The 24,296-nt window shown below is 33.7% G+C and overlaps 1 protein-coding gene across 4 annotated transcripts in view; it reads right to left on the reverse strand.

Annotated features, from left to right (window-relative positions):
* Positions 1-24,296, reverse strand: part of LOC137641477 (ligand of Numb protein X 2-like) — a 62,294-nt gene that overhangs the window by 15,093 nt on the left and 22,905 nt on the right. For all 4 annotated transcript variants that reach the window (XM_068374083.1, XM_068374080.1, XM_068374082.1 and 1 more), the window contains one exon: positions 1-250. This exon is cut by the window's left edge and continues 273 nt beyond it. The gene's annotated coding sequence lies outside the window, so the exon portion shown is untranslated. The remainder of the gene's footprint in view (positions 251-24,296) is intronic.

Consider the following 24,296-nt stretch of genomic DNA (forward strand, 5'->3'; position numbering starts at 1 on the left):
ATTGGGGTCGCTTTTCAAAGATCAATACGGCTGTCACTGCAAAAGCTCATCCCTGAACGTTAGCTTTCCATGAAAGAAACAAGACAACACTTATGAAGATTCTTTGCAATCTCAACACACTTCAATTCACAGTCAGCCAAGAGCATCTCACTTCCAGTCTTTCCTTCTTTTGGTTCAGACTTGGTTTGGCATGAACTTTTTCGATCATTTTCCCAAGCAACATAATTTCACATGTGTCCGTTAAAAGGCTCTGAAAAGAAAATAAATACTCACTGATAATCCTCTTTGTATAAAACTAAGTATTACAGTGGTATTACTAATCACAGATATAAAGGTTTTGTCCGATTGAAATGTACTCTTATATTATTCAAGACGCACACAATGCCTCCGGGGATAACCTTGTTTTATCTCCTTTTTTTTTAATGTACCACAGATCCTCGTTGATACCTGTAACCTGACAGTAAAAGGAGAAAATAATAGTAAAGGCTGAATAAAATATTTCATCAGTAAACCAATGTTGTTGACACACACACACTCACACACACGCATACATATATATATATATATATGTGTGTGTGTGTGTATATATATATATATATATATATATATATATATATATATATATATATATATATACGCATATATATATATATAGATATATATACACATATATATATATATATATATATTTATATACATTATATATATATATATATTTATATACATATATATATATATATATATATATACACGCGCGCGCACGAACGTATAACTCACTGGGAAATGTGATGCTCAGATGCATAAAACAGTTTCATCTTCTTCAAGAGGTCTCTTGAAAAAGTTAGACGAAGATAGACAGGAATCACTCTATATTTTTGTTTCCCTTTTGTGTTTTTTTTTTTTTTGCACACACACACACACACACACACACATATATACATATATATATATATATATATATATATATATATATGTATATATATGTATATATATATGTGTGTATGAGTGTGTGTGGGGACGTGTATGTGGGTGGGTATGACTAATTAAAGCACAATAAATCTTCCTTACATAAACAGTAACATCCAGCTCACAATTCTAAGATTTTATGACAGCAGCCTCCCAACAGCAGACGATTTTGTAAAAGTTCGTGACATTCACAGAAGGTCACTTCCTGTAGTTAAAGATCACTGGCGACAGCTCAAGGCAAATTACTGGTAATTACAGGACGGAGACATTAATGGTTCCCAGAAGAAAAAAAAATCATTCCAGTGAGCGCTTCAGTGGCGCAGATCACTTGGGTTCTTTTCCTATGTTAGAAAGTTTCATAAAATCTGAAAAAGTAAAAACTGTGGGAGGGAGAAGATTTTTATTGTTGTTATTTTTATTATATTAAGAGGCATAAAAATCATGGTGTAATTACTGGTTCTTTTCCAGTGTTAGAAAGTTTCATAAAATCTGAAAAAGTAAAAACTATGGGAGTGAGAACATCTTTGTTGTTGTTGTCATTTTTAGTATACCCAGAGGCATAAAAAAATCATGGTCTAATTACTGGTTTTTTCCTATGTTAGAAGGTTTCATAAAATCTGCAAAAGTAAAAGCTATCGGAGTGCGATCTTTGTTGTTGTTGTCATTTTTAGTATACAAGTATTATGGGGTATGAAAAATCATGGTCTAATCACTTGGTCTACCTTGTCATGGTAGTTGATTCATATATGAAAAAATTATGATATAAAATTCAATATTTTTAGATATTGCTATGCATCATGGTTGAAGTATAGTTATTTATTTGAATAAGAATCCATATATAATAATATTAATTGACGTTTTATAAGGCATATACTGCATATCATCAGAGTTGGTGATTCCTTGAAACTTCTGATTTATACCATAGTTTTAATTAATTCTAAATACTTTTTTGGTATTTAACATTTAGAGCCGAATATAATTACAATACTTGAAAAGGATTATGGATAATATGATTTTACATGCTTCCTCATTTCATCCTGCTTAACTATGTCAGACCGTGTCATTCAGCTGTTATACATGGTTGTTACCTAGCTGCTCCAAGTACCACCAACCATGTTCGGTCAGAATACATGTTCTCATTCGAACCCAAAGTCACACAGGAGTCTCATTTTTATTAAAATGGAGGGAGATTATCACAGTGTATCATAGAACAACGATCAATTGTAATAACAACACCTTTTTTTTTTTTTTCAACGCGTTTATAAAATCATATGAACTGAAGCAATGCTTTCATGTTCGGTGATCTCATATGTTAATATGTTTCATGGGCTGATTTTTTGGACTTTGATGGATAATGAAATCATACTTAATTTCATACATTTGAAGGTGAATTATTTTTGTCAATCAGGATAGACATTTGTTTGGGCTTATGCGGTATTTTGATTTGAATGAAGCATAATATCAACCTAAAGTTTATTAACCTTAAATGTTATTCAAAGGTCACGAAATATTAATATTTATTATCCTTATTAGTATTTCAAATAAAGCGCTTGGCATTTGTCTCTTTACTATAATAATAATGATAATCATATATATGTATATATATATATATATCTATCTATGTATATACATATATTTGCATGCATGTATGTATGTATGTATATGAATATATATATATATATATATGTATATAATTTGTATACAGTATTTATGTATATCTATAATATATATATATATATATGTGTGTGTGTGTGTGTGTGGTGCTGTGTGTAAATATTATATAATATATATATGTGTGTGTAAATATTTATGATATATATATATGTATATATATATATATATATATACATACAATATACGAATATGTGTGTATGATATATATGCAATATATATAATATATACAATATATACCTATATATAACTATATACATATATTTTTAAATATATATACATACATATATATATGTGTGTGTGTATGTATTCCAATCATCATTGACATTAACAAGTGAACAACTTTACATTGAATGATAATGGTTTGTAATTAAAAAGAGACAATAATACTAGTTACTGATAGTTAACAAATTAATTTCATTACTGCTAATTGTAAAGTATTGTCAGATATTACTCCCTAATTAAAGGTCTTTTCAAATTAGCAGGCAGACAAGGGCAATTATCAACGGTCATTAGCAACGCAAAACTTTAAATCAAGCGTTGAAATACATAATTCATCATTCATGGATGTGCATTTCTATTCGCCCTGTTGTTCAGTCATGGTTGTTAGTCATTTGTTCGTAGCTATATTATACATTTCATTTATACAATAAGGATTTTTTTTTCTTTTTTTGCAAATTGTAAATTGGTGGGTGATTTTACTATTATTATTATTATTATTATTATTATTATTATTATTATTATTATTATTATTATTGTTGATGTTGTTATGAATATTATTATTATTATTATTATTATTATTATTATTATTATTATTATTATTATTATCATTATTATTATTAGCTAAGCTACAACCCTAGTTCGAAAATCATAATGCTATAAGCCCAAGAACTCCAATAGGGAAAATAGCCCAGGAAATAAGGAATAAATAAATTATGAGAAGTTATGCATAAAAACAGATCTGTCATATATAAACTATGGAGAGAGACTTATGTTAACATGTTCAACATAAAAACATTTGTTGCAAGTTTGAACTTCTGAAGTTCCACCGATTCAACTGCCTGATTGGGAGGATCTTTACACAATCTGGTCACAGCTGGAATAAAAGTACTAGAACACTCTGTAGTGTTGATCATTATTGATATTTCTTTATGTTATACATTATTCATTGTTTTCTTTTTGTTTGATTTGAAAGTCCTAAATATGGCAATGCTTTTCATTATTATCGTTTATACTTATGATTTTATTAACACTCTATTGTACAAATATTTTTATATTCAAGTAACAGGCTGGCGTGTTTATCTTTGCTATTATCAACTACAGCGACATTGTCTATTGTAATAACGTTCTTTTTTTATTTATTTGATTAATATTTATCATTATAAGATCTAATTATTACAGTGTTATCAAATGACCACAAATGTGGTAATTACCATCACTAATTCTCAAATTTGCTTGTAATTTTCTTAGCGTTATTTTTTATGATTCTTAATACCTTTCATGGATCTTTTGAAAGTATGTATTTGATTTAATTTTTCATTAACTTACGAGTTTGATAACCATCATTTCAGTCATTAACTTATTAATTGATTGATTTACAAAATATCAACTAAAGGTAGTTACCATTATGTTTAAAATTAATTGTTGTAGTTAAAGGTCACTCGTGAATGGCAGAGGCAAGCGACAGTAACATTGTCCTGTTTAGCAGGACAGTGCCTTAGAGATCAGCACCAAACCCCCTTCTCCATCCAAGATAGGATCAGGGAGGACCAGGCAATGGCTGCTGCTAATTCAGCAGGTAAACTTATAGCCCGCCTCCCCAAACCCACATTCTTACCTCACAAGGATGGTGAGGTTGCAGACATTACAAGAAACTATCGAACTTGAGCGGGACTCGACCCACAGTTTAGCAAATCCCTAAGTTTTTGAAAACGTCCCCTGTTCCTATATCCGAATTATCTCTCGTTCAATGTAACTCTTGAGAACACTCATGAGGCGTGAAGGAGACGGGAATATTCCTTTCATGAACGCATTCCTGTTTGACGCAGTATAAACACTGGCAATGCCATTCCAGAGAGCAGAGGACCTTGTATGCAGTGGTACAAGCCTGTTGGATTAATACCAACAGCTCTCTCTCTCTCTCTCTCTCTCTCTCTCTCTCTCTCTCTCTCTCTCTCTCATGTTTTGATATTTTGCTGTACAAGAATAAAACAAAGAAATTCTGTATATGTAGAATTTAGAATTAAGTTGAGTCTCTCTCTCTCTGCTCTCTCTCTCTCTCTCTCTCTCTCTCTCTAATGTATTGATATTTTGCTGTATACGAATAGAACAAAGTCTGTATATGTAGAATTTAGTATTTGGGTGAGTCTCTCTCTCTCTCTCTCTCTCTCTCTCTCTCTCTCTCTCTCTCTCTCTCTAATGTATTGATATTTTGCTGTACACGAATAGAACAAAGTCTGTATATGTAGAATTTAGTATTTGGGTGGGTCTCTCTCTCTCTCTCTCTCTCTCTCTCTCTCTCTCTCTCTCTCTTTTCATCTGTTCGGTTGAACGAAATTTTGTTTACAACTCCATTGTATTTCCCTGGTGGTTTATCCATTTAGATAAAGTGTAAATTATTTACTTTTGTATTCTTTTTTTGTATCCAGTGTTCCATCACAAATCTTGATACACGCTCACGACCCCTCCTCCTCCTCCTCTCTCTCTCTCTCTCTCTCTCTTCTCTCTCTCTCTCTCTCATACATACACACATGCATATGTGTGTATATATATTATATATATATAAATATATATATACACATATATATATATATATATATATATATATATAGATAGATAGATAGATAGATATATATGTGTGTGTGTTTGTGTGAGTGTATGTCTAAATATCTATAAATCCGTGTTTACACATACATTTGTAAATATCATATATTTATGTATGACCGTATGTGTGTGTCCGTGCATGTATTTATACATGCCTGCATGATAATATTTATGTGCACCTGCGTCTCGGTTTAATCTTTAAATCTTCATATCCAATTCTATCATCTTGTATGATTTTGTATCAAATCCTTAAAATTTGGACATTTGTCACGAATCAGTTCCACTCAATTGCCATTATCCGGCATGACGGGGTAAACACGACGTGAGCGTTTTTAATTGCATTATCCATTTCGATGTGAGACTTCAGTCCTTCATATTGTGATTCGCTTTCCCATTTCTAAAAAGTATTTTTTTTTTCTTGCATTTTTTTTTTCATCAAAGAGTTACTTTGTATTTCGAATAGTGAATCGTTATTAATGTAAAAGCATGTTGATTTTTCTGATTGCTTTCTTTTTTTGGGGATTTTTTTTTATAATTGGTGTTTTTTTAAGTTTTTAGAGGAAGCAATTCAAATCATTATTTTCCACCATTTGTTGTGTTTCACTGTCGTTGTTTGATAGTTACTCCTTACACACATACATACAGTATATATATATATAATATATATACAGATATATATATATATATATATATATACAGAATATATATATATATATATATATCTATATATATATATATATATATATAGATATATATATATATATATATAGATATATATATATATATAAAATATGGTATATATGTAAAAATATGTATGTATATATATATGTATATATATACATATATATATATATATATATGTGTGTGTGTGTGTGAGTGTGCGTGTGTGTGTATAGTATAAACATGCATATCCATGTATGTACGGTATATGTATCTATATATGTAGATATATATGTGTGTGTATGTGAGTCCGTCCATAAACTATGCATGTATTATATGAATGTAATCTCAAGAGAACGGTTATATCAAGATTTTACCTATGAAAACGGTATATATATATATATATATATATATATTTTTTTTTTTTTTTTTTTTTTTTTTTTTCTGCAGGGTGATGACCTCAGTTACGATTTCCACTCTTTACGAGACCAGTCAATTCATCAGCAAACCTCTGTCTGCATTACATCGCTTATCCTCGGTCGTGGTGCCACAAGGAATGCAATTTAATCAATCAATCATCTATTCCCCCTGGACACGCCGAAGTCCATACAGGATTCAATTTCGCACTTGGAATGAGCAGAGATGGCTGGCTTCTGAGTAATTAATTTCAATACTCCCTCTCTCCCCTCTTTCCTCCCTCCTTCCCTCCGACTATGGATTTTAAATGAATTGTATTCTGTCCCTTAAAGTCTCTACCAACCTGCAAGCTTATTCTTTTGATAGAGCTTGAAAATGCTTTCCACTAACTCGAGTCCTTATATACTGTATGACTGCTTAGCTATCATAGAAAAAAAATTTTATTTTTTGTAATGAAAATAGTAAAAAAAATTTATATATATACACACACATATATATATATATATATATATGTATATATATATTGATATATATATATATATATATATATAAATACAGTACATAATATATACATATATATATGTATATATATATATATATGTATATATTATATATATATATATACTATACATATATTTATGTATGCATGTGTTCATGTGTGTATACATATATATTCTATTCTCTCTCTCTCTCTCTCTCTCTCTCTCCTCTCTCTCTTCTTATCATAATGCATAAGTATTATGCATGATACAGCCTTATACGACTTTTATAAATCTGAAAATTTAAAGTTTTTCCCCGAAATATCCCCAAAACGCCAACAGCCTCTCACATGGCGGGGAGTGACTGCCAGCAAGCAAAAACGCTCGCAAGTGAAGGACCACTTACGAATAAATTCCCCTCCCTCGGTGGCCATGTAAACAGTAGCGCGATGTTTGTCGTGTTCTTTATTATCCCAGACACGGCTGCAATTGCAGAGGACGTCCAGTACTGCATTGTGCGTGACCACTAAACCCCCTTGTCTCTCCTTGTGGTTAGGAGAGCGACTGATGCAGAAAATGCTTCGAATTGTAGCGAGGGAGTTTTAGCAAAGCACAAAAGGACGGGGAAACACGCTCCCGTGCGCCTTAATCATTCGAGCTCGTCGTTTCCTTTGGATTGCGTAGAAAAATTCATCAAATCTGACGGACTTTTCCATACTGGGGACAAACTGGGAAACTATGTTCGATGCTTATGTCTTTACGACCAATGCAGATTGAATTCAGCAAATTTGTTTCATCAACTATATCTAGAGTTAGCTGTTGTTTATATATCTTTGAATTTATCTTTGTTGATAGTCAAATTATAATTTTAAGACTGACTTAACATTTTAGGTGAATGAACTGTGCCAACTTTCGGACCCCAGATGATTACATAGAAACATACAGACAATTGGGTGAGAGGCTGAATAAATGTTAACTCCTCTATTTAGCATGTCTTCTGGGAAAATGTAGTCTCTCTCTCTCTCTCTCTCTCTCTCTCTCTCTCTCTCATACACACCATGTGTGAGAGGCTGAATAAATGTCAACTCATCTATTTTATCATGTCTCAGGGATAAAATCGTCTCTCTCTCTCTCTCTCTCTCTCTCTCTCTCTCTGTATATATATATGTGTGTATATATATATATATATATATAACATATATATATATAATATATATAATTTACATACATATATATAGTATATTATATATGTGTATATATATGTATATATATACATACATATATATATATATATATATATGTATAATATATATATAATATGTACTTATTCGTGTTAATGAGAGTTGTTTATAGGCTTGATTCATATTTCATATTCTTATTATTATCATCTACGTTCACGAAATCTCCAAGTGCATTCATGGTTATTATCAGGTTCTTATTAAAAATTAAATCGGCGCTCTATTATTAAGATAATATACGAGCTATGTGACCCCTTTTTGCTGAAATCCAACCTCTTTCAGCACAATCTTCTCATAAGTGTTCAAAATTTATGCTTAACGACGTTATCAACTAATAATGACAAAGGAAATGTACATAGTTCCAGACAGCGGTCATATTTCTTCAGAAATTAAAGAGGTTTATTGTTAAAAGGCTTCAGTGTTGAGCCACCGAGTTTTAAGGCTATTTGTTTTTCCCTATTTATCTTTTATATATATATATATATATATATATATATATATATATATATATATATATGTGTGTGTGTGTGTGTGTGTGTGTGTATATATATATATATATATATATACATACACATATATTCCTTATTTCTTTTCCGTACTCGGGTGCTGCCTTTATTGTGGCCCTTGGGATTGCAGCACTCTGGTTTTGTAATGTTACAAGTTCACTTGTAATAGTAATAATAAATATAAATGATAATCCACTTTTCAGTTCTCGTCTGGTAAACTGCAGGATGAATCAACATTGTCTACAAACAACATGAATTTAGAGCGGAAATTCCCTCTATAGATTTTCATGGTAATTTGCACAATTGCACATAATGTCCAGACCAGTTTCCTTAGGACAAGACTAATAGAATAAGGCCAATTTAAAACGACCCAATTAACCAACCTGGTGTGAAACGATGCAAGTGTTATTACGCCCAATGGCTGTGACCAGCGATTGTGCTCAAAATCAATAGACTTCAGGCCTTGATATGATAAATTTCCCGACCTGATTCAGTGTTCTTTGTTGCATCTGTTCGAACTAATCGCATTAATGCGTCGGTACTCTAACTGATTAGCCATTGCAGTGTCGCGAATCAATGCAGAATATGAACCATCATAAATTTTGCACATTTAGACTTGTTTTTCATATTCAAATAAGCCATACATTATTCTCCTCTTAAAATATAGATTCTCTCTATACCTCGGGATCAGATATCCAATGGGGAATCAACTCAAAGGCAATTGCTTCTGGTCGGCCAGGAAATCGAACCCTGGACCGAGAAACTGAGACGACAGTGACATACCAGTGCTCACTTTAAAATTGAAACTTCGTGGATGAGTCGAGTATTAGAAGTATAAGGTTAGATCAATGACGAGCATTGCGAGCTAACCGAGGTTCCTTATTACCCCAAACGACAGGTTACACTGAAGATTTTATAAAATCGTAAAGAAAATATTTTTAGGTTGAATAGGCTGACATAAGTCTCTCGTCTTAGGTTATATATGACTGACTTGATCTTAAGATGTTTTATATTCTTTATTCATTACTTCTCATAAAGTTTATTTATTTATATAATTCCGTTACTAACTGGGCTATTTTTCCCCGTTGAAGCCCTTGGGCTTATAACATCCTACTTTTCCAACTTAGTTAATCATCATCAAATAATAATAATAATAATAATAATAATAATAATAATAATAATAATAATAATAATAATAATAATAATAATAATAATATAACCAGTTGAATAATTTATACTTGTTCGAATAGACGACTGTTTTGAATTGATAAATGAAATTAAAAAAATCTCATAAAAGATGATTTTCAGGTTTGGACGCATAAATGGTAATTAAATTTACTTAATCATTTTATGTGTCATTAATAATCGTGTTACCCGATGTCAGTTTGAAGGCCATGATTATATTTTCTGAAGAAAAATAGATAACTGGCAACTCTTATCCTTAACAAAGAGGTTTGTATTTTTCCTGGGTAAAACAGCTAACATATTATTATTATTATTATTATTATTATTATTATTATTATTATTATTATTAGGTAAGCTAAAACCCTGGTTAGAAAAGCAGTATGCCATAAGACCAAGGGCTCCAACAAAGAAAATAGTGTGGAGAAGAAATATATATATATATATATATATATATATATATATATATATATATATATATATATATATATATATATATATACACACACATATATCCTCATCATCAATCGTTGCTCGTCCACTGCAGTACAAAGGCCTCATACTTTCCCTTCAACGCGTTTTGTCATGCCAGTCTATACCCGCAAAATTTCTTAACTCGTCAATCCATCGTCTTCTCTTCCTTCCCCTGCTTCGTTTGCAATCTCTAAGTGCCAATTCTGTTGTTCTTCTTTTCCATGTATTATCTGTCATTTTCATCATATATCCTACCCATGTCCATGTCTTTTCCTTACTTGATGGTAGTATATCATCTACTTTAGTTTGCTCTCGTATCCATGTTGCTCTTTTTCTGTCTCAGTGTTATTCCCATTATATTCTTTCCATATACACATATAGGTGTATTTGTGCTTACAAATGTATGTGTATATACTGTATACACTCATATATATGTGTGTACTGTATACCCTTATATATGTATATATATATATATATATATATATATATATATATATATATATATATATATATATATATATATATATATATATAGTGTGTGTGTGTGCGTATTTGTATGTATAAATTCCTAGTCTCGCATTTATTTATGTATATGCGTGCACATAAGATAAGCTTCACCAAAATCCAAAGAATCAGGCTTTTAACACCATCACATAGTCAGCACACGAAGTATTACCGAGAAACCTGTCTTTTAAGCCCCACGAACCATAAGTAGGTAAATACTAGGCGATCATCTCCTCATCATGAATACACTTTAATGAGAGTCTCTATGATCACCTGAAATATTCATAAACATATTTAATTAGAATGAGAGTCCAGATTTCCTTGAACAGTATGACCCCGAATTTTTGAGTTTTAGTTAATTTATGAATATTTATTTATACGATTCCTAGAAGTAATATTATCGCTCAAGGTCATATCTGCACAAGTGCGCGTTAGCAATTATAGTTTAGGCAATAATATGAGTCAGTATTAATCTTTATCTCTTTCTTTTTCTTTTTTTCCGATCGTTCATTACTATGAAAATCACCCTTGATTACATACAAGCTAAATAACGACAGGATTCGATATACATTTTAATTGTTGTTACTGTTTTTAAAATATTTTATTTTAATTGTTAATTCATTCTCTTATATCCTTTTTTCCTTTCCTCACTGGGATATTTTCCCTGATGGAACCCCTGGGGTTATAGCTTCCTGCCTTTCCAATTAGGGTTGTAGCTTAGCAATTAATAATAATAATAATAATAATAATAATAATAATAATAATAATAGAGTACATTTTTTAATTACCCTAGCTCGCAATTTCTCTCAAGTCAAATACTTATGGAACCCAAAAGAGAAAAAGAATCCTTTACCAACAGCGCGTTATCCTTCGAAGTCAAGATGAATTACCCGGAAGTGAATTTTCTGCCAGTAACTGGAATTACATCCATGAGAGCAATTCCCATGAATCAGTTCCACCCATTCCATTGCTCCATTCCAGTGACTGCCTTGGGTGGTGGGAATCTCGGTGGATGTGATTTGCGTTTATTCTTCTTACTGAATTAATGTTATTATTATCATTAGCTTTTATGTTTGTATATACAAAAGAGAGAAAACAGAAAAGGGAAAGATATATATATATATATATATATATATATATATATATATATATATATATATATATATATATATACATATATATATATATATGTATACAGTATATGTATACTGTATATATATATATATATATATATATATATATATATATATACATATATATGTATATGTATATATATACTGTATATATATTATAAAGACAAGCTATGAAAAAGATGTATTGCATATCGTAATAGCAAGAGTGATACATAATCGACTTCTGTTGAATATGCGAATCTCTTCATTTGTTCATGAACAAAATAATTCTCAATTTATTTCATCATTTATCCACTTTGCCTCTGCAATAGATAAATTCTATTGATCGACACTTAATACGTGATGATTGGTAATTCATAATAAGGAAGATGAAATACAGTGAAAAAAACTTAATATGCATGTAAATTGAATAGATGTTTATTATTGAAAAAATGGTGTATCATCTATGAAAACTTAAACATTCAGTAGAAATATACACAAAAACTCGGGCATCACTGTATAAATGTTGTTAATTATATTCTCTTAACAAATCTATAAGTTGGTAAGCTTACTTATTATTCTTTAAACATTACCAAGTGACAATTTGATTTGCACAGCTTTTGGAATTTTTCTGTGCAACAGAAAAATTTTAAAATAGTGATTGTATTGATACAGCCAACCATTGATTTTTTAATTGATTGTTTAATGGAATGAAATGCAATTGTTATGATCATAACAGAAATGACAATTATAAAATTAATCTGTATGTGTACCATTCATTATGATCTATGGATGTGGTAAACTGTAAATTTTACCTGAATTACTTTAAAAATTTCATTTATCAATAAAGGTAGACAAACATTACAGAACCATGTAGCAGAGAGAGAAAGATCACATAATAAGAGTTGTCTGAAATACATTTGGTCCATCCATTTCAAATCCAGAGACTGCTCAGCGCAAAAGAAGAGACCGAGCTTGCACAAGATCGTCTTAATCTAAAAACAACATTGCAAGTAAACAACAGCTGAGAAATCCTCCGAAATCCTCCGGCGGGAACGAGTGATGGCGTTGGAAGGTAGGCGGGGTAGCCGGGGGGGGGGGGGGGGTCTGGGAGGAGTGCCAACAAAAGCCGAGGGTCATAATCCGCAAACGCAGCACGTCAGCCCCTTTTTTAAAAAGCGAACGAACTAACTAGAAACAAGGGAGGGCGGCGCCGCTACGCGAGAGGGGAATACTTAGAAGGTCTGGTAAAGACAAAGGGTAGGGAGTTGGAGAAGCCCTTTTCCATCGACTAAATAAATAAATCCACTTACGCGACTCCAAGGTTTACCGGGAACCTGTCGATCGGTTTTAATAATGGCTTCGGGGTTTCTTGGTTTGTGCGTCTTAGTGATACTGGGAAAAGGTTCTCAGGCGGATGAAGAAGAAGAAGAAAAGAGAGAGAGAGAGAGAGAGAGAGAGAGAGAGAGAGAGAGAGAGAGAGAGAGAGAGAGAGAGAGAGAGAGAGAGAGGGTTGTTATGGGAGTAGAGGTCGTTATCAATCTGATGTCACAATTGCGTAGGCCATTGATGTAGCTACATTGTAAACAATGATAAAAGTAGTAATGAAAATTATATTGCTACTACTACTACTACTATTACTATTACTACTACTACTACTACTACTAGTAATAATAATAATAATAATAATAATAATAAAAATAATAATTGTTATTATTATCAATATTACTACTACAATGCTTATAAAGATTATGATAAGAAGGAAAGCAGCAGCAATAGTAGTAGTAGTAGTAGTAGTAGTAGTAGTAGTAATAATAATGATGATTACTACTACTACTACTACCCTTCTTATCATAATCGGTATAAACATAATCGCTCTCCCTTTACTCTCTGGTCCTTAATCATTATCGTATATAAACCGAAGTATTTCGATCCATGTCTAACAACAACTGGCATCGAGAAAAAAAAAAGAAAAGGTCACCTGAAAACGACCATTTCCTGCCAGACACCGTATTTACTATGGCTAATTTGCCTATAGCGGAGGTACCGAGAGCTGTCGTTCGTCTACATTCAGCGCAAAGCTTGTCAGATGAGGAATTGTCTGGACAGGTACCCATAATCCCATCAAAAACAAGGAACCATAAAAAACTAATTGAGGCATGTGCAGATGGCGTCTCTCATTTCATATTCCACTCTTTTCGTCTTTTATTACACGCAGAATGCAAACGCTAAAGTGAAAAGACTTAGACATGTTTGTTTGATAATTTCGTTTTACTGGTATTTTCTCCGTGTTACATTAGGTATAAATTTTACACAGATTGAGATGGGAAATTTTGTTTACTGCCACATCACGTGTCTCGTCCATTGCCAAATATATTATTTTATTGCATGTCATTTTAGTTTGTCAACAAATGCTATTGTTGAATATTTAAAACTTGGTTGCATGTGAGAAATGCTAGCTAGACTTATTGGCCTCTCTACGCTAGAATTTTCCAGCTTAGATTATGCCAAATCATATCTCATTTACTATAAGTAAACAGGAAACGAAATTAGTTCACTATTGCGAAATTTGAACATCCCGAAGAAGAGACATTCTGTACATACAAATCCCTTATAATTGTTTTAAGAAATCATTATTTTCACTCAAATGCCAAGCTTCAGTGACCACCATTCTTTTATCAGAGCTAAAGGCTGCTACCATACCTTAGATCTAACCACCACTTTAGCGGTCAAGGTAGAAGATAGCCAGAGCAGGTTATCAATATTCCTAAACATGCTATCAATGTCCCGTGGGGCAACCCTCACAATTTTCTTATTTTCGACAAAAATAGTTACCACGTTAAATTATAAGGTGCAACCAATGTAAAGGCCTGCTTTGAAGAGCGTGTCGAATCGAATTTCATATACAACATGCAATTAGTTGCAAGTAACTCATTAAATATAAAAAGGAGGGCAAAGAATAATGAGAATAACTATTTTAAGAAACGTAGCCAATAATGTTTTCGTTCACTATACTCTTTGCACTAAGTGAATATGTTTCTATTCTGGCTTTCTGGAAACAATTTTTGTTTGAGTTGAAGTGCTTATTTGCATACAAATGAAATATAATGCGCAATTTCTTGAACCTCTAGACCCATCTAAATAATATTAAGAAGGGTGTCACCCCCAACTACTTTGAGCTTTTCTAATAGCATTCATTATGCAAATATCCTGTCGCCACCATTAGCACTCCTAATTTTATCTTATATTTGTAAATCTCATTTTTATTTAAGAAACAACGGAGTAATTTTTATCTTCCAATAGTCAGGTATGTTAAAATACGTATAAAACCTTTTAATCTTGATATACATCCATTGCAAGCATATATTTCATTACATTAAACTTGTAAAATCTTGACTTAACCTCGTTAACTCCAACAAGGAGATTCCATTCATGGTCCTCGTGATTGGCAAAATTTTAATTGGTTTCGGGAGAAATCCCACACTGGATGATAAGACCTTTTTTTAAAGGGATGTTAGGCAATGGCTGATTCCTCAGCCATGGCGGAGCTTAACATTCTCTCATCTCTATTGTCTTTTTACTATTGTTCTGTTTTTTGGAATTTTGCTTACAATTTTTTTTTTTCAACTTTGTTGTGCCATCCTGACGTTAATTTCCTTTTAGGTTTTTGTTTCTTTTGTTTCTGTAGGTATATTCTTCCTTCCTCCTCATCCAACGTTTTGGAGCGCCTTATTTTTACCTCATGGTTTATTTGCATCTTCGGAATAAACATTAATGGAACCTGTACCAACCGTGTGTCACACAATTGTACATAATTCCTTTTGTATATAATATGCTTGTATCTTCGCTCTTCCCTCGCACTCAAACGAACATGAAAATTCGTGTCTGCTGTTTTGCTCTGAATATTGTCTGTCTCTCGAACATGTTATGGCCTGTTGCCTTGAGATTTTGTATATAAAGAAGAGTGTTCCTTAATATATAACTCAGTCGATTGCATCCTGCCTTTGAGTTCACAACTCCTCTCTCGGCAGTCACATTGGTGACCCCGGAGTGACCACCAATGTGACGGGCCGAGAGAGGTGGAAGGGGGGGGGGGGGGGGGGGAAGGTGGGAGGAGCGAGTCACTCCGGGGTCACCAATGTGACTGCCGAGAGAGGAGTTGTGAACTCAAAGGCAGGATGCAATCGACTGAGTTATATATTAAGGAACACTCTTCTTTATATACAAAATCTCAAGGCAACAGGCCATAACATGTTCGAGAGACAGACAATATTCAGAGCAAAACAGCAGACACGAATTTTCATGTTCGTTTGAGTGCGAGGGAAGAGCGAAGATACAAGCATATTATATACAAAAGGAATTATGTACAATTGTGTGACACACGGTTGGTAGAAACCTTGTGCTTTACTGTTTTTACGTTTGTCTGTGAACCCTTTAAACTTTGATAATTATTTTAACAAAGTCCAGTAGTGTTCTTTTTTTTTATTTTTCTTTTTTATCTCTGCCGTCTTAAATTATCTGTTCGTAATTAAAGTCAGGATTCCTATAGTTTGTAACATAACAGACTTGTGATTCATCTGATTTATATACATATGTCTGTGTCCGTGTACTGTTTAGTTGTTCAGTGGACTTTTAATCTTTAACCATAGCAAACTTTTATCTAACCCTGCTCCGATTCTCCTCCTCTTATTGGAGGAGGCACTTTCTTGATCCTTAAATTTAAGGGCCAGAGGAATGTCCCCATCTCCAAATTCAAGAGTAGGAAACAGAAAATATATGAACATAAGGGTTGTAGTGGCCGATGTGGTAACGTCCCTGACTGGTGAACGCCAGACTGGGGCTAGAGTCCCGTTGAAGCTCGTTAGTTTCTTTGGTCGCTGCAACCTCACCATCCTTGTGAGCTAAGGATGGCTGGTTTTTGGGAGGCCTATAGGTCTATCTGCTGAGTCATCAGCAGCCATTGCCTGGCCCTTCTTTGTCCTAGTTTGGATGGAGAGGGGCCTTGGGCGCTAATCATAATATACATGGTCAGCCTCTAGGGCATTGTCCTGCTTGATAGGGCAATGTCACTGCCCCTTGCCTCTGCCATTCATGAGTGGCTTTTAATCCTTCAAACTGTGGTTTGAATGATCTCCAATTGCTAATCCTCTTCTAATGGAATTTTAAGAAAATGAAAATTTACCTATTATTTTCAGAAGTTTGGAATAAGGAAGCTAACTCAGTTTGTCCTTGAAACAGCCGTTCCAAGAGGATTATCCCATCTCGTGTCAAAGGGAGCCTACAAAGGGACCTAATTGTAAGCAATTTACTTTTCCTGTACTTAACAACTTTAGAAGGCTACTTCCCATATATATTGGATGCATTCTTACTAATTTGCAAACTTCACACACTCTTGTGAGTTTGGAAAGTGATGATAGGGAAGGGGGGGGGGTGTCAGGAATATCTTGAGTAGAACCTTTGGAAGTGTTCGGAATACTTAGTGGAAAGATGTTCTCCGAAAATTTTTTTTTTTTTTTTTTTTCAAATTTATTGTTGTAGGTATCGTTACCTTTTTGTGTGTGAAATCAAAGAAGGAAATATTAGTGGATCTTGAAAAACAAATAGAACAGCAACCCAAGAGGAAATCTTTGGCTTGAGATCCTACCAAAGCCAGATTTATAATGATGATTTTTGGTTAGGAGAATGAGAAATAAATGGCGCCTTCATATGTGAGTTATGCCAGAATTATTCTATTTCTTTGCTGTTGCGTATCAATACTAAATTATATACAAAATGTATAACATGAATATGTGGAAATTGAATTAAATATAAATTTAGGCCTTAAGCCAAGCACTGTGGTATCAAGGGCCATTCAGCGCTATGTAATGCAAATGAATAAACCATACCTCTACACTCACAATATTTAGTATCATTTTAACTTATAAAACCAATCACACAACTTTCATACAATGACATCTAAATGCGAAATATGAAGGGATTAAAACGATTAGAATATTAATTAATAGAATCAATTAAATCTCGTGATGTAAACCAATACTCTGTATACATTTTTTTCAAGTTCAGAGTATTACAAGTTTCCCCCAGTATATCTCTTAAAGGTTTATAAGAAATGCAGTTGAGTTCATGAAAGTGGACCGCATAATGTGCCGCAAGAAGAGTGTTAAATGGCACTCGGTATAATTTGTATATTGGAACATTAATATGGAATCACCGTTATGACTACCAAGCCAAGAGCCTTAAGAAGTGTGGTATTATCACCCACAATTTAGCCATATTCTGCAAAATATTTCCGACATAACCAACAGCTGCCATGTTGATGTTGCCTATAGCCACAAATAGAAGTATCCATTAAGGATTCGATCAGATACTCGAGGAAACCTTTGTGTACTCTTTTGTCACCTCATCCAATGACTTTTCCATGTTCGTGGTGGCCTATTTGGTAACGTCCCTGACTGGTAAACTCCAGACTGGGGTTCGAGTCCCGCTCAAAATCGTTACTTCCTTTGGTCGCTGCAATCTCATAATCCTTGGGAGCTAAGGAGGGGGGGGACCCTATCTGCTGAGTCATCGGCAGCCATTGCCTGACCCTCCTTGATCCTAGCTTGGTTTGAAAGGGGGTTTGGGTGCTGATCATATGTATGTATGGTCAGTCTCTAGGGCATTGCCCTGCTTGCTAGGGCAATGTTGCTGTCCTTTGCCTCTGCCATTCATGAGCGGTCTTTAAGCCTTTAAATAACATTTTGTTTTCAGCTCTCATTCCAATTGCACAACTGTTTAGCCTTTAAAGACTACAACTCTTTCATAACAGCTTGAAAATTTTACGTTTCTTTTGTTGATTGAAAGGAAAGTTTTTCCTTGTTTTATAAGCAATAAGACTCTTCTTCCCTTTCTTGATAGAGTGACGCAAAACTAAATCGTACCCTGATAACTTTTATTGCACTATGATGACAAGAATATTACTTTTTCATTTTACATTAGAGATTGGACCGTTTGAATGTGATAACTCGAATCATAGCTAAGAGAGAGAGAGAGAGAGAGAGAGAGAGAGAGAGGAGAGAGAGAGAGAGAGAGAGAGAGAGAGAGGAGAGAGAGAGAGTAGTTTGTTAATTTCCACATTTTTTTTACAAATAAAAGATGAATATCATGACAGTAGCATTCATACTCATGCATATTACGCGCAAATACCCAAAGTCAGTTAAATGCCTTCCTTAAATAAAGCAAATCAGTCGGAAGTCCATACCTTGAATTCAGAATAAAATTATAACAGTAGCAGTAGTAGAAGCATCATCAGCAGCACCAATAGTAGTAGAAGAAGCAGCATTAGCAGTATTAGCAGTTGTTGCAGTAGAAGTGGCAGCAGTAGAAGTAGTAAAGTACAAGGTCCCATTAATGTTTAGTCCAAAGCTTCAAATAAACCAAGAGATAGAAATAAGGCGCTCCAAAATGAAACAGACTCTTCTCTTAATTAAGTTGCTAATGCTAATCACTAAAACACGTTCGGAATCACTTATTTTTCCTTTTTAAGAAACAAGGACAAGGTTATTCAACAGAACAGGAGGTTATGGGAAGAGGGTCAAGGAACACAGCGATGTCGTTAAAGGTGAAGTTGATTATAATTCTAAATTGAGGGAAAGGTTTTCTAAACGGTCAGTCCTGTGACCAGCTAAAAGGTAACTTATTCGGTCCCGTAATACATGGTGAAAAAATTAGGAAATGAGTTCTCTCTCTCTCTCTCTCTCCTCTCTCTCTCTCTCTCTCTCTCTCTCTCTCTCTCTCTCTCTCTCCTCTCCCTCTCTCTCTCTCTCTAGCAATGTTTACGAGGAGATGAAATATGCCCTGGGAAAACTGCATAATGAAATCTCGACAAAAAATGATAAAAAAAACTAAGATAAAAACATTTTGGCTCGACGTTCCCATGATATGAGAAATCCGATAAAATTACAATGACATGTCAAATATACTGGTTACTTCGTCTCGCCGTTGTAAAGTCATTGTCAGAATGATTTCAAGGTTGCATCTTGAGTGTTTGAACTCAAGAAAAAGACAAACAAAATCAAACATCAAATATCCCAATTTTTACGTTATTTCGACTTTGAATGTAAAGAGGACAGAGGACAAAGTTCATTGTTCATGTACATCTCGCTCTCTCTCTCTCTCTCTCTCTCTCTCTCTCTCTCTCTCTCTCTCTCTCTCTCTCTCTCTCTCCTATTGTCAAAGTTGCCTCTTAAACCTATGAAGGTCAAACACCCCTGGAAATACAAAAGGAGATAGCGAGTTTCAAGCTCTATCAGCAAACCTCTGGAAGTACAAAAGGAGATAGATTTCCAAGCTCTACCAACAGTCTTCTAGAAATATGAAAAGAGATAGAGAGTTCCAAGCTCTATTAACAAACCTCTGGAAATACAAAATGAGAGAGTTCCAAGGCCTATCAACAAACCTATGGAAGTACAAAATAAAATAGAGAGTTCCAAGTTCTATCAACAAACCTCTGGAAATATAAAAGGAGATAGCGAGTTTCAAGCTCTATTAACAAACCTCTGGAAATACAAAAGGAGATAAGAGTTCCAAGCTCTATCAACAAACCCCTGAAAGTACAAGAAGAGATAACAAATTCGAAGCTCTATCAACAAACCTCAAGAAATACAAGATGACATAGCGAGTTCCAAGCTCTATCAACATACCTCTGGAAATACAAAAGAAGATATGGAGTTCCAAAATCTATTAACAAACCTCTGGAAATACAAGAAGAGTTAACAAATTCGAAGCTCTATTAACAAACCTCTGGAAATACAAAATGACATAGAGGTTTTGAAGCTGTATCAACATACCTCTGAAAATACAAAAGAAGATAGAGAGCTCCAAACTCTATCAACAAACCTCTGGAAATACAAAAGGAGATATGGAGTTCCAAACTCTACTCTATTAACAAACCTCTGGAAATACAAGAAGAAAGACCACAAATTCAAAGCTCTATCAACAAACCTCAGAAAATACAAAAGGAGATAGCAAGTTCCAAACTATATCAACAAACCTCCGGAAATGCAAAAGGAGATAGCAAGTTCCAAGTTCTATCAACAAACCTCTGGAAATACAAAAGGAGATAGCAAGTTCCAAACTGTATCAACAAACCTCCGGAAATACAAAAGGAGATAGCAAGTTCCAAACTTTATCAACAAACCTCCGGAAATATAAAAGGAGATAGCAAGTTCCAAGTTCTATCAACAAACCTCTGGAAATACAAAAGGAGATAGCAAGTTCCAAACTCTATTAACAAACCTCCGGAAATACAAAAGGAGATAGCAAGTTCCAAACTGTATCAACAAACCTCTGGAAATACAAAAGGAGATAGCAAGTTCCAAACTCTATTAACAAACCTCCGGAAATACAAAAGGAAATAGCAAGTTCCAAGTTCTATCAACAAACCTCAGAAAATACAAAAGGAGATACTCAGTTCCAAGTTCTATCAACAAACCTCTGGAAATACAAAAGGAGATAGAAAGTTCCAAACTCTATTAACAAACCTCCGGAAATACAATAGGAGATAGCAAGTTCCAAACTGTATCAACAAACCTCTGGAAATACAAAAGGAGATAGCAAGTTCCAAACTCTATTAACAAACCTCCGAAATACAAAAGGAAATAGCAAGTTCCAAGTTCTATCAACAAACCTCTGGAAATACAAAAGGAGATAGCAAGTTCCAAACTCTATTAACAAATCTCCGGAAATACAAAAGGAGATAGCAAGTTCCAAACTGTATCAACAAACCTCTGGAAATACAAAAGGAGATAGCAAGTTCCAAACTGTATCAACAAACCTCTGGAAATACAAAAGGAGATAGCAAGTTCCAAACTCTATTAACAAACCTCTGGAAATACAATTGGAGATAGCAAGTTCCAAACTGTATCAACAAACCTCTGGAAATACAAAATTACATAGAGAGTTCCAAGCTCTATCAACATACCTCCGGAAATACAAAAGAAGACAGAGAGTTCCAAGCTTTATCAACATACCTCTGGAAATACAAAAGAAGATAGCGAGTTCCAAACTATCAAACAAACCTCTTGAAATACAAAATGGGATAGAGAGTTCCAGGTTTCCCATGCAATGGGATAGATGCAGCAATTAAGAAACAAGGATAGGAACTTCCTTCAGACTTCACATGTGAAAGTAAGATAAACAGCCCAACACGGGAACTGGAAAGTGTTCAAGTCTCAACAAATGAAGGGGAGGTTGACATTTCCAGTAACATGATTAAGAGACAGAAGGTAGAGTAGAGAGGTTCGAACTTCATGGGCGAAGGAAATGTAAACAAAAGAAGGAGGAGAGTTCCAGCCTTCAAAGGTAAAGGGAAGGTTAATATTTTCCATCTTCAAAAAAAAAAAAAAAAAAATGTAATTAAAATGGTTAGGGTTTATGCACACATACTTAAGCTTTAATTGTAATAATTTTACCTTTTGAAGCACCTTTTATGTGCAAAGGCTCACGGAATACCATATTACTTAATACCCGGAAGCGACAGACTGAAGGGGGAAGGCTTAATGATGTATGTGGCTTCAGGTATACCAACAGTTGGCTAAGACTGTGTTATGCCTCACGTACAATTTGGAAAAATTACTTTACAGGATCCAAATCACGCACGATGACTAATCTCTCTCTCTCTCTCTCTCTCTCTCTCTCTCTCTCTCTCTCTCTCTCTCTCTCTCTCTCTCTCTCTCTCTCATCATATGATTTTACTATTACTATTATTATTATTATTATTATTACTAGCCAAGCTACAACTCTAGTTGGAAAAGCAAAATCTTATAAGCCCAAGGGCTCCAACAGGGAATAATAGCCTAGTGAGGAAAGGAAACGAGGAAATAAGTAAACGATATGACAAGTAATGAAAAATTGAAATAAAATGTTTTAAATATTTTAAAAAACATTAACAACATTAATTGATATTTACTATAATCTAACTGATTTTTCCAAGCCATTCACCTCTCTTATTTCCTCCAGACCCAGCATTAAGTTCACTTTTCCCTCGCCCTTACAGAACCAGAAGTAGCTCACACGAATCGTTTAATAATTGCGGTTTATTCCAGACCAGGTCCAATAAATACCTAGTAGACCCGAACAACAGCCGTAATTCTCGTATTATTATTGGTGAGCCGCACCGCGGCCATGTGCTTTAATGACTTGTTTTCGTAGAAGCCCAATGATTGGCTGAGGGGTTCGGCTAGTTTTTGTGGAGGGAACTTTAATGGGGAATAAAACCGTGGAATTGAGGGAAAAGGTAAAGAAAAAAGATTATTGATTTAATACGGCACACCGTTTTACATGCGGACATTTGCCTACAAGCGCTAAACAAGAGTGCACGCACGGTACGTACGCATATACAAATAAATGTATCTATATAATAGCGTACTTTCCATTGAGCTCCGCAAGGCACTAGAAGAGTTGTAAGACCCAGGCCTACATGGCTGAAGACTATGAAACGCAAAGTAGGAGATATTTGATGGAGAAATATTGGTTTAAAAGCTCAAGAGAGAGACGACTGGCGAAATCTAACCGAGGCCCTTTGTGTCAATAGGCGTGGGAGGAGATGATGATGATATAATAGTGTACACAATCCGTCACAAATAACGGGAAAATATTTATTTCGGTAGGGGACCCTCTTTCATGCAAGTTTGACTGAAGATAATGGCTACCTCAGTGGTGTTAATTTTTATAATACACCTTTCCTATTGATCTAATCATTCTTAAAAAAGTACACTTTTTTGAGTAAAAAACTCATTCATTTGCTGATGAGTTTTCTGTATATCCTCTCTAATTGTAGTGCTGTTGAGAAGATTGGATCAATAGGAAAGGTCTCTTATAGATTTAACGCCACTGAGGCAGCCATTATCTTCAATCAATATAGCTAAATATTTTGATAGATATGCACACGTACGCACGCGCGCACACACATTCAACCTTTCCTACCCTGTCTCCCTTTCCTAACTATAACACACTGGTTTAGGCAATTTGTGGGATATTGTTGTTTTTTGAGCGGTGACCCGTCCGCATGACAGGAAAGAAATATATATATATATATATATATATATATATATATATATATATATATATATATATATATATATATATATATATATATATGTGTGTGTGTGTGTGTGTGTATGTATATATATATGTATGTATGTATGTATGTAAATATATATATATATATATATATATATATATATATATATATATATATATATATATATATATATATATATATAA

Source organism: Palaemon carinicauda, chromosome 5 (assembly GCF_036898095.1).
Source record: "Palaemon carinicauda isolate YSFRI2023 chromosome 5, ASM3689809v2, whole genome shotgun sequence".
Taxonomy (NCBI): domain Eukaryota; kingdom Metazoa; phylum Arthropoda; class Malacostraca; order Decapoda; family Palaemonidae; genus Palaemon; species Palaemon carinicauda.